At 40.6% G+C, this 12,478-nt stretch overlaps 1 protein-coding gene across 1 annotated transcript in view; it reads left to right on the plus strand.

The window, feature by feature from the left end:
• Nucleotides 1-12,478, plus strand: part of PLCL1 (phospholipase C like 1 (inactive)) — a 303,840-nt gene that overhangs the window by 188,506 nt on the left and 102,856 nt on the right. The window lies entirely within an intron of this gene.

Below are 12,478 nucleotides of genomic sequence, written 5' to 3' on the forward strand. Positions count from 1 at the left end.
CCATGTTACAAAAATTGCTCTGTTCTCAGGATTTTGTGACTTTGATTAAAAGAGAGAGAGAGAGAGAAATCACAGGATATGAAGGACCAATAGGATTTAAAGCCTTTGGGTGAAATAAAAATGACACTTTATCCACCTGGATGTGAGGAAATAGCTGTATTTGTGCGAAGAGTTAACTTTTTTACTCCTTACCTGCCCCCCTCCAATGAAGCCCTACAGCTCTGCCAGCATTTTGTGGCAGACTAGCCGTGCCTCTCTCGGCAGATTGTGAATATTTCTCCTTAATTATTCCTAACTTAGCCAACAGGAGGTTGCCTCTGAGTCACATGCGGCCTCTGCAGCACTCTAGGTTCTGCTGGCCGTAAAGAAAGAGGAGGGGAGTCCGTCTTTAGCACATTGCTGCAGTCTTCTATCGCTACTTGGTGCTGGGGAATATTCCTATTAAGTTAGGAGCTTTGTGGTTTCTCATGCCTTTAAAAACTGTCAAGTTGAAACACTTGATTTGCAAATGGTCGCTGAAGTGATCCTTTCTTTCCCAACTAGAGATAATACTGGATGTATTAATCAAGAGACTTATTTATATATTCATTTATTTTTATCACAATTCCATGAAATTGGGCTCTTCTTGAAAGAGAGGAAGAGAAATCAGTGGATCAGTGAAGCACCTCTTCACAGATCTGCAAAGGCACTTAATTCCTGACCCTCTTACGTTCTGTCTGTTGTTATTTAGGGATGGTCTTGGGCAGAAACCAATCATTGTGATTAAATTTTCGACCAAATTGTGCGGTACTATTTGTGAGACTGACCAATGGGCATGAGGGACCAAATGGAGACAATCAAAATCATTGCACTTCTGACTGCTAACAGATTTTTGACCAAGCGTTTTAAAGTGAATGGCTAATGCCTCTGTCTCTGTAGTCTCTGACAGGAGATTCTCTCATCTGACTTCTGTACTTCAACTATGTATTTCTTACCTGGCTGGGAGGTACGCATTGTATTCTCCACGTTTGACATCTGTGATGCTTGGGCCTTTAACAGTGTATGGCCTTTAATATGAACATGGAGATGTGCCTTTTCTTTATTTAATTTAGTAGGCAAAATGCACATTTCAAGAAGACACAGTGAAATAATAATTAAAATAAGACACTTTAAATCCGTTCTGGTTCAGATTAATAGAAATGCATATCAGAACTTGCATTTTCTTGCATTTTAATGAATTATAGGCATTTGTCAATTCATACTTATGGTGTTTATAATGAAGTGTCACAAAAGTACTTCCATTCAAAAAGACTACTAGACAAAAATGCCTTTTTAACCTTTGATATCAACTGTATAATGCAATACCCTGATCTGAAGGAAGATGACATTGCCTATGTCATTATGTATTGATAGCAAAACCCTGAATGTAATAATGAATAGATTGTTTAGTAAAGAGTGCTGGAGTAGGCACCAATTGCTGGGATTGTGTATATGTACTTGCATATTACAGAGTGAGATAAAGGCCAAAAAATATTAAAATTAATTTGGAAGCTTGCTATGATTAAATTCCCTCCATTACCTTAGTGGATGAACGGTCTCCTGTATCATCATGTGTTTCTGTGATAGAGACTTTATCCTCCATTCAGATGTGCTACGGTATGATGATGTGATGGCACAAAGTAAGTTTTTGGTTTCCAAACCAAAGAGAAAACTGGATCATTTTCATGTTGTCCTTTTGGGGCTTGGTTGGCTTGAATACTCAATAGCATAAGGTTATATAAGGGGCTAAAAATAATATGGCTTAAAATGAGACCTGGTTGTAACCTTGGAGTCATGACCATGGTTTCATACTAATAACTACATTTTCCAAAGTTTTTTTTGCAGTTGTTTCCCAAGTTGTAGCTGTGTTGGTCCCAGGTTATGATAGAGACAGTATGCTGCTTCTTTTTGAAAGGAGACACAGTTGATTAGTTGTTAACAAATGGAGTGCCCCACTCTTTTTCTCTATCTTTTTGCCATTTTTGCCTAAAAGAGATCTGGGAAGGGCAGGTTTTGAGTCCGATTCTGTTCCCGTTAAAATCTATAGCAAAACTTCCCCTGACTTCAATAGGGAAAGGATCCTGCCCTGTATGACATTGTGTTTTAATAAATGTTTTAAAACATTTACACACTTGCAGAGCATACAAACCCCATCATTTTCCCATCTAAATAAATAGTGTGCAAGTCCTCTGTACTAGGGCCAAAGCAACTGAAATGGCATTTAAGAACAAGCCCAGCTTTCTTCATCTGTAATAACAAGTTACCATTTATTACCCCAGGCTGCAAATTTCTCATTAGCTGTTTAGTGAACTCGAATAAGTTTAAATTCATTCTCTGTTCCAGTGTTCTCTGGATAAATAGACCTCCCCTGACACATCTCACATATAGGGAACTTGGCTTATAAAGCAGGTTTTGTTTTTGGTTGCGAGCTGTGTTCGTGGCTGTAAGAATTGTAATGTCCGTATTAGACTCATTAGGAGTAAATAGAACATCAGGTAAACAACATGGCATGAGTTTTAGTCTGAAAGCCTGAGAAATAAAGTTACAGAGCTAACAGGCCTCAGAGGATTTGAAGGTTAACATAATAGATTCAAACAAGCAATGTGCCTGCAGCTGTATTTTGCAGAAGACGTTAAATGAGAAGCTGCTATCTCTCTTGGCCAATAGGGGAGGTCTATTAATGAGATATATTTTATGCCATTGGGAAGAGTCCTCTATTTTATTATTTTCATAAACAAACCCCCTCCCTCTGTCCCCTGCTCTCCATATTGGAACAACATCAACAGCTAGGAGAAGCGCCTAAGGGGCGGATTATGGAGATCTCTAGAAGATCAGGGCTCCAGCTAGACCACAGGTAAGTCAGGGCCTTCCAGCCCCCTTGAGCGTTTCCACTGAACCCAGAGGGACCATCCCAGAGAACCAGATCTGCCAACCTCTACATGGGGAACAACAATGGATTTAACTGCTGGGTGGAACCTTCATAACATTGTTCATTCAGTTCTGAATCTTGAATTTTTTTTCTCGTTTGTTGGTAGTTGACTCCCCTTTTCCACACCCCTCTCCTCCTACTGCCACCCTTCAGCTACCCAACCTCTTTTCCCTTTCCCATTATGCTTCTCACACTTCTCCACCCCAGCCCCTCTTTTTCCTACTTCCATACCGCAGTTTCCCTCTCCTTTCATCCACTCACTCCTTATTGTAATTTGCAGTCCCTTATTCCAACCATCCCCGTCCCCCACTTCAACTTTGTGTTCCCCAAGCCCCCAAGATTTTGTTCTAATGTATGAACAAAACAAATATATAAACAAATATGAATATTATAAAAAGATATGAAACTAATATGCCACGTGCCTGCCACAGCCACGCTCACTCTGCTTTGAAGGTTCATCTTTGTAAATTACAAACTCCAACCTTAAGAGATTGTATCTTCTTATATATTTGTATAGCACATAATACAATGGGCCTCCAGTCATGGCTTGGAGTGTTTTCACAATATAAATAATAAACCTCCAAAAGAATGAGTCTCCCTTTTGAACTTACTTTATCTTTGTTTCCACAATATCTATTAATAGACGGTCTTCCCCATGCTAGCTTTAATACTGGGCGAAATTCACTAAAACGGGCAAAGATTCTGAGATTCACTTTTACTTAGCATTGGGTTTTAGCTTGGAGTTAGTCCAAGGTTCCTTAGAATACTGCTGTATAATACATTGATAGATCACTGCAGTACTGTATGTGGAATTGTGTTGACATAGTAATGAGATAATTAATGCACATATTTGAATATGCCCTGACAGATTAAGTAGAAATCATAAAGAAAAAAGGCTTAAAGCTTGATTTGCTTGATAGTTAGAATATTATCCAGTGTCTGTTAGTCTGTGTCGCAAAAAAGGCTAGCGTATATCCAGTGTCACATATAGAATGTGACTCTCATTGTTAGAAAGTACATACTCAGAGAATGGTATGTTTTAATGATAGGGAACTCCATCTTTATAATTGTGTGCTGTACCACACGATGATACTAGTAGTCTTTTTTTAATTAGTTTGGTTCTCCTGACTGAAAAGCTCATGCTTTTAATCTTGTTAAAACACCTCAGTGCCTAACGCAACTCAGTATTAATCAGCAAATTTCATTTGGATACTCGTAATCAGACTTTTCCTTCTTCTGAATGCTGCAAGTTCACTTAGTCACTGCATGAGACAGACAGGCACTTCCTACTTTTTTACAGTTTTGCTCTTAGAAAAGAATAATGTACATTGTGCCACGATCTCCACAGTGGGCTTCCCATTCATTCCAATAGCTGGAGCAAAATTGTCTGCCTTGTTTTTAAAATTGTCTATGGCCTTATTCCACTATGCCTCACATACCCTGGGCCTGGCCCTTCTAGTCATTTACCACTGCTTTTTTCTCTGTCCCTTGACACAGTCTTCCCATCTGTTAGGGTAAGAGCCTTCTTCTGTGCATCTTCTGCTATCTGGAACAGTCATCTTGGATCTCTCCATCTATTTTCAAATCTCAGCTGGAAACTGTCTTTTCCATGTCGAAGCATTTGACTCTAATATGCCAATTGAATTGCCATTGCAGGAGAAACTGTAATAAAAACAAAGGGTTGCATTGTTACCATTGCTCTGCACCCTTTTGATCACATAAGTTCCTTGCTCCAACCAATGGTTACTCACAGTTAGCTGATCCAGTTCTGCTCATGGTTTGTCCTTGTGTACACTTAGAGCTAAACCAAGGCTAGCACCAATTCAGCTATCATGGTGGTTTGACATCTGATCACTGAAACAGCAGTATTTCCTAATGTGGACAGAGCCTTGTATTCCATGCAATCCCACTGAAGGGTGGTAGGGCAGAATTTGGTCCCATTTGCGTTTTGACATTTACATATAAATACATTTAAAGTATGTTGGATTGCTGATGCATAGGGATATGAATTACCTATGCCGGGGAAGACCTCATGGAGAGCAGTGGCTTTATGGCTGCTTTCCTCCCTTGGCTTTTCTGCTTGGGAATGGACTGGTTTAATTTTGCTGCAGTGCCGTAGGAACTCCATGGGCAGGAGCTGCTGATTTCTTTAGGCTATACTGGCCACTACATCCCTCATGCCATGATATAACTGAAGTTGTTAGCTCCGCATTGTCTCTTGGTATATGATCTGCCCCTGTGACCTTTGGCAGAGTTTATCCTGCCTTAACCCATGGTGAATCTGACACTTGTTTTGTGTAGTCTTTACTTGGTGACCTACAGTAGTTGGACTTAAAACATTTCTTCGGAAAGATTCAGCTGATTTGAGACAGGTTTTCTATACTTTACTGGGAATTGCTGGGACTGTTCTGTTTCTCAAAACAGAAAAAACTGTTCAAGGGTGGCATTCTACTGTAGTGGCAGTTGTAAAAACTTGCTCATTGCCTTAGATAATTATGTGCAATTAGGTAGTGTCAGTACGTGGAGAACTCGAGGTATTTCCAGTAAGTGTAAAGAGGTACAGGGAATACTGAGTCAGCTTAATTTATCTATCTCCTCTTTGGGTAAAATGAATGCATTTGTAAATGGTCCATACTGTATTTTTGAAACCTTGAGGATTTCAGCAGCATGACAAAGTGCTGTTGCCCCTTTTGTTCTCAGTTTGCTATTTGGAGTCCCTAACATGATGATTTGATTGATCGATTCTGGATTCTGCTGGCACAATGGGCATTCCAGGGTAACGCTGTCATTGTTTGCTCTTCTCTTGTGCTTGCTTTGGGCTTAGCGATGATCAATTGCCTCCATTATAGCTAATAATAAAGGCTCAGTGATACTTATCAACTGGGAATAAATGGTTATTGATGGGAAGCAACTGAGGAGCTCACCTGTTCAAAGGAACATGTTGAGAGTAGAACTGGAGTTACCACTTCTACCATATACTTAAAGGCTGCATCCTGGGACCCTGGGAAGTCCATGGCAAAAGTCCCATTGAAATCAGAATTTTACCCCAATAATAATGGAATTTTCTTTGATGAAACGGCACAATGTTTTTGAATATTTTTAAATGTTTAGGTCCAATTTCTGCTCCCAGTTACACCCTGCTTTTCTTTGGTGTGATTGCACAGTGTAAGTGGTGGCAAAATTTGACTCTGAAGCTTCATACATTATTATTTTGCCATCTTGCTGAAAAATATATCCTTGACACAGCAAAAGAGCCCTTTTTAGGCATGAAGATATAATTAGATGTACTTTAAGCATTTATTTTTTAAACAGTATGAATTTTAAGAGCAAACTTTGTTTACCTAGAGGTGCAAGATATAAATTAGGGGACACATTTGTAACGATTCCCTGGTAATGCTTTCCCCCTCTATGTAGAATGATTTATTTTTGTTTTTTTTAAGCAGCAGTTCCAGCAGTAGGTAGAAGCTCAGCATCATTGGGTGGTTAAGACTGTAAATTTCAAGTATCTTCATGCCACTCAAGGGAGAACTGGCTTTGCAGGTTATTGTTGTGAGAGTGATACCGTCACAAACCTCAGAAATATTAATAGCTAGAGTACTATATTGGTGGAAGGCTATGGACTGATGTACAGTTTTAATGGCAGATTAAAAGTGGTTTGAAAAGTTCCAGAGAGAGGGAGCGAGACTGAGAGGTTGCCAAGGCATGATTTCTTTTTTCATGGCATACATTTGGTAAAGGAAATCTATAATAATAAAGCCCTCTTGCACTTCTGTAGCACTTTTCATCTAAGATTCTTACAGTTATGCATTAATTAATGCTCATAACAACCCTGTTATTACTGATGTACGAACAGGTATGTTTTTAATACAGAGGGCTAGACTGTGGAACAGAGAGCTTAAGTGCGCAGTTCAAGGTCATGCCATCAGTCAGCAGAAGAGCTGAGAATAGATCCAGGAGGCCTGACTCAGAGTCCCCTGCATTAATCAGTAGACTACAGTCTTCCATCTCTATACTGAAATGTAATTCAGCTGGGTGTTGCTGTTGCTTTCCATGAATAAAAACAAGTATAGCCTGTGCCCAAAGAGGGAGCAATATAAGAGTTTGGCTCTGTGTTCTAGGTCAGTGATACAGTGGTGTGCTTAGTATTTTTGAAGTGGGGTTACTGGTTCCTGAGTGCACTCAAAAGTTTGGCTCATGTGCTATCTTGGGGGCCTAAATACATTTTTAAATATATCTAGCTTTTACACAGTTTAAAAACATCTCTATTCTTCTCCTGTGTAGGAGTGCAGAAACTCAGTTCTCATGGCTCTGCTGTACAGAAGTCACTTGTCGAATCAGAGATACGGGGTTACTGTGGAGTAGAAGATAACTCCCACTCTTTCAAAATGATAGATAAAATTTAGGAATGATGAAAAAACACAAAGAAATATTGGCAGTCTTTACTTTGCCACAAAATAGAACTCAGTCCTTTTGACATTTCATAAATGTCAGCTTCATGTTGCAACGAGAATAAATCAACACTTTTTGCATGTATTCAAATGATATTTAAAATAAAACTGTTTAAGGCTGGATGAAATCATATACACAAGCATCAATCATAGTGCTACATCAGCAAAGGCATGAGAGTGTAAGATTATATGTTCTTATTTATTCATTTCAGTTTACAAATATCTACCACTTTCCTGACCTAGCTAATGTGTTACAGATGAATTTTGAGTAGTTATGAGGTCTAGAAGTGTGAGCATGGGACTGGAGCCGAATTCTAATCCTGCCTCAGATACTGATTCATTGTGTGGCTTTGGGCAAGTGACATGAGATACAATTTTCAAACTCAAGTGGCCAAAATTGGCCATATAAATAAGTGGTTTGCTTTTCAAAAGGTGCTGAGTACCTATGACTCCCATTGACATAAAATATGGATTTATGTGGTTAACGTTAGCCACCCAAATTTTCAAATATCTCTCTTAACTTTTCTGTCCCTCAGTTTCCATGTTAAAATGAAACATCAACCAATGTTTGTAAAAGGTTTTGGAGATGCTAAATATTTTTTTAGCATTTGATGCCTTGAAATACGGAACATGTCCAAGCATAGGATCCTATGAAATGGAGCAAGCTTGGGAAGCATTTGGGATATAAGCTCGGTGTCTTCTTATTGAACGTTGTTTTTCAGTCTTTGCTACTTCAGATTGTATGGCTCAAGAGACTGATGTTCAGACAGAAGTTCATGTGAACAATAATGGGAGAAGAGACTCTGATGAAACTTTGTTTTTTGTTGTTTAAATCTGTTTTAAAGCAGTCAGCTAGATTAGTGGTTCTCAAAGCCGGTCCACCGCTTGTTCAGGGAAAGACCCTGGCGGGCTGAACTGGTTTGTTTACCTGCCGTGTTTGCAGGTTTGGCTGATCGCGGCTCCCACTGTCCGCGGTTCGCCATTCCAGGCCAATGGGGGCTGCGGGAAGCAGCACGGGCCAAGGGACGTGCTGGCTGCCCTTCCTGCAGCCCCCATTGGCCTGGAGCGGTGAACCGCGGACAGTGGGAGCCGCGATCGGCCAAACCTGCAAACGCGGCAGGTAAACAAACCGGTCCAGCCCAGCAGGGGCTTTCCCTGAACAAGTGGCGGACTGGCTTTGAGAACCACTGAGCTAGATGATGGAGCATTTTCCTTAAAATAAAACTTGCAGCTGCCTGAAAGGTCCCTTCCTAGTGCTGGAAGTGACATTGTGCTGCCTAGGGTAGTACTGTTCGTTTTTTTTTTTTAATAAGCTGGCTGGAACCCACTGGTTTTTAAGTTGACTTTAGTAGGTTCAGAGCCTTGAAAGCACCTGTTACATATGTCTGGAGGCTATTCTGGGTTTTGAGTTTATTCTGTGCGGAGGCTTGTCTAGATGTGTGGGCATGCAAGCTCTCTATGGCCTCTTGTGGTTATGACTATTCAACTAGCCTTCATCAAACACTTGTCGCAGTTTCACGCTGACTGCTGCTAAGCACCTGGCCACTAACCTCTCAGGAAGCTCCAACAGTCCCAAACTGGAAACAAAGGCTGTGTAAACCAAGCTATGTTTAGCTAATCAACACCTTAGAGAGCAGTTTTACACAGAAAAGATTTACCTAAAAATAATTGGATAGTAAGTGGGATATGATGTATTGAAAAGGAATCTCAATGAGGCACTAACACACACGTGTGTGTGTGTGTGTGTGTGTGTGTGAGAGAGAGAGAGAGAGAGAGAGAGAGATGAGAATAGATTCAGTAAACATTCTTTTCTTTGCAAGTTAACTGGAATGCAGAGAACCAGAAATGAATGTATCAAAGACAGCAAGCGTGAGAAGGAATAAAAGAACAAGAAAGATGATTCTATTAGGAGTAGATCTGAACTACTGATGGTGTTAGAAACTGATGCTAATGCCAGTAGAATGAAGAAAAGGCTAGGTGATAAATACAGTCCTGAGGATGTGCTCAGTGAACAAAAGAAATCTGCAGTGTTAATAAAACATAGGGAAATGGTCCTGGCAGGGGCAAAATATTTAATTGTTGACTTTTTTTAAAATGAAAAATGGAGGGGAAAATGTGAAGTGGGAGTAGAAAAAAAGAATCCCAAACTGCATTTAATTGAAATTTCTCCCACAGAAGCCTCGACAAACTGTCTTTGATTTCTAGTGCTTTTAGATTCTGTAACATCACTTCTAACAAGGTGGCTTCTCTCTGTGAGAAAGAGGAGAGTTCAGGAGCATTTTTTGTTTTCATCACAGAAAGCCTGGAAAACATTTCTCTAGAATATTTATTGATAAAAAGGAGTCTGCGGTGATATTTGTTTGTCAGTACAGACATCCATAAGAATTAAATGGGTAGGTTAATATTTTTGTCAAATAGTATAGATTTTAAAATTGTCTCTCTGTTGTCTTCCCTGTGTCTTTGGAGCTGCTTACCCTGAACTTTACACAAGATTGGGATTTGGGAGTGACCTTTGTACTCCTCTCCCCTATACAGCATCATGAGTTGAGTGGGAATAATGGCTATCTGCTCTCATGGAATTCCTCGGAGGCTGAACAGCAGCTTTTCACGGCGTAGTCTTTGCTTTAGTCTAAGGCCAAGTCTCAACTGCAGACCTGTAGCAGAGCGACGTAGTAAAACTGACCTAACAGCCCTTGTAGACAGTGCTATGTCGACGGGAGAGCTTCTCCCCCTGGCGGGAGGTGGATTAACTGTGCCGAAGGGAGAAGCTGTCCTGTTGATGTCATAGCATCTTCACTGAAGCAGTACAGCGGTGCCGCGGTAGCGTTGTCCGTGAAGACAAGCCCTTGGATATGGCTGCTCGCCACTTTTGTCAAGTTGGGAAGAGGAGCGTAAAGAGAATGCTGCACCTCCCAGAAGAAGGGGAAATTTCGGGTACCATCCTTGGGACAGACATTGTAAAGAGAGAATTTATACTGGATGCTTGTGGGATCTATCCACTCCAGTGCAAACACTGGTGGTTTAATGGCAGTTCATTGCGCTGCCATGTGTGATTCCAAGTTTGGGCCCTGAGCACTCTTTGTAAGAGCTAGGTGTATTGCAGTGACAATGTGCTCAATTTCTGAGAAGGGGATGAGAGAGCACAGCTCACTTTAGGCAGCAATCAGAGTGGTGCTAATCAATTGAGCTCTGGAGGGAATTCCATTCTCTTCTTTTTTGGCCCCTGGAAAAGTTTCTGTGACATGGAGGTCAAGGATGTTATGGGGCAGAGGTGGAGGAAACCTGATCTTCGGGAAAGAATACCCAAAGCCCCAAATATGTTTTCCTGAGATATTAAATGGAGGTCAGAGGTTCTGGGAAGAAATGTCCAGTACTTTGACTAATGGCTTAACACAATTTATTTTAATGGTCTTATTTCATTTCCTGTTTCTGAGATTAGTGAGAAACTTGTGGCTGAGAGATGCACACACCAATCAAGTTAATGACTTTAAACCCTTAATACAGACACAGGCACAAGGACTCTTGATGAAAATGATGATGCTCTGTGCCAGCTCTCTCTAACAACTAAAGATACTGAAAGTATATGTTGGATCTCAGACTGTGGGATAGTCTCTCTGGTACTGAATATCAGAGCAGATCTAGTGATCTGACTAACATAACAGCAGTAGTAATTAACAGTCATTCTAGGGATGATCATTGCTCCCTTTCCAGTTTGCAATAGAGATTGTATCATCCTTAGTTGTTTCTTGTGAAAGGTGAGTCTCATGGGAATGGAGGGGGGGGGGGAAACAAAAGCGGTGTGCCTGGAATGGTCAGAATGGAATTGTGATAGTATGCCCTACACCATTTATAATGCAGTGTACTTGTGTAATGCTTTTTTAATGTAATTTCACTCATAAATTTAGCCAGCTAATCAACAAACTCTTTGAGGAAGAGACTTCTCTTATTCTATGGGTGCACAGTGTTTCAGAGAGGTCTCTAGGCGATATTGTAATAAAATAATAGCTTGCAGTACAAAAAGTGGATACTTCCTAATGCAATGTATCATCCTTATCCTTTTGTAAAAAGTGGAATTAGGATTTATGAGCCAGATCCTCAGATGATCTCAATCGTAAGATAGTTGTCTCTGACCATTTACACTATCTGAGAATCTGTTTGTAATGTTTCCAGTAGGAAAATAACAGATAGCAAATAACTTGGTTATAGCATCACTTTGCTTGGGATATGCTTAATTTTTTTTACATCTATAATCTACTGAGGCTCAAAACTAATACGGCTTTGTGTTCTGCCACCAACTCGTTATGCTTCCCTGCAGAGGATACAGCCTTCAAGATGAGTCTGAGTCACTAATGAGTGCTGTGTGTGGCAAGGAGATTTCAGTACCTGATGATGACAATGCGGGTTTCAGTACCTGATGTTGAGGGTCAGTCATGTGTCATGTCTGGGCACCCTTGCTAGCTTGTGTGGTGTTCTGACCACTGCCTAGCTGCCTCTCACACGGGATGTTGATGAAATGGGAAATGGTCTCTTACTGGGGAAAAAAGAGAGGGGTGTAGAGAGAAGTCATTGGGCATATTTTGAATGTGTATGCAAGTCACTTTGTCTTGGTAGCAGGAACCTTAGTATAAAGGGAGAGCATATACTGGGATGCTTGTCTCTCTCCGGATGGAAGTACAATGCAAGGGAGTTCAGACAGTCCAGTTAGAAACTACAGAATCTGTCATCTTAAAAATAATTTTTTATAAAATTTATGTTTTAAACAACAGTAGGGTCTGGAACAAGGAGGCAGCTTTGGGAACTGTATAGGAATGTTCAGCGTTCTTCCATGGAGTTACCCTTGGATCAAGTGGTAAAACTCTGCCTCCAAATTCATGGCAATGACAGCTGAGTCATGTTCACAAATGTGTCCCATTAGCTCCAGTCATGATAGAAAGTGGTGGAAGGGTCTCTCTGAGTTAGAGTGGACTAGACAGCTTGGACAGTGGGCGCTGCTAGAAGGGGATCTTAGAAATGCCCAAGACGGGGGATGAATTTTAGGCTTATGTTGTGGTTGTATTTTGGAGTTACCAATAAAGGGAGATGC

This window comes from Natator depressus, chromosome 11, assembly GCF_965152275.1.
Source record: "Natator depressus isolate rNatDep1 chromosome 11, rNatDep2.hap1, whole genome shotgun sequence".
NCBI classification, from domain to species: Eukaryota; Metazoa; Chordata; order Testudines; family Cheloniidae; genus Natator; species Natator depressus.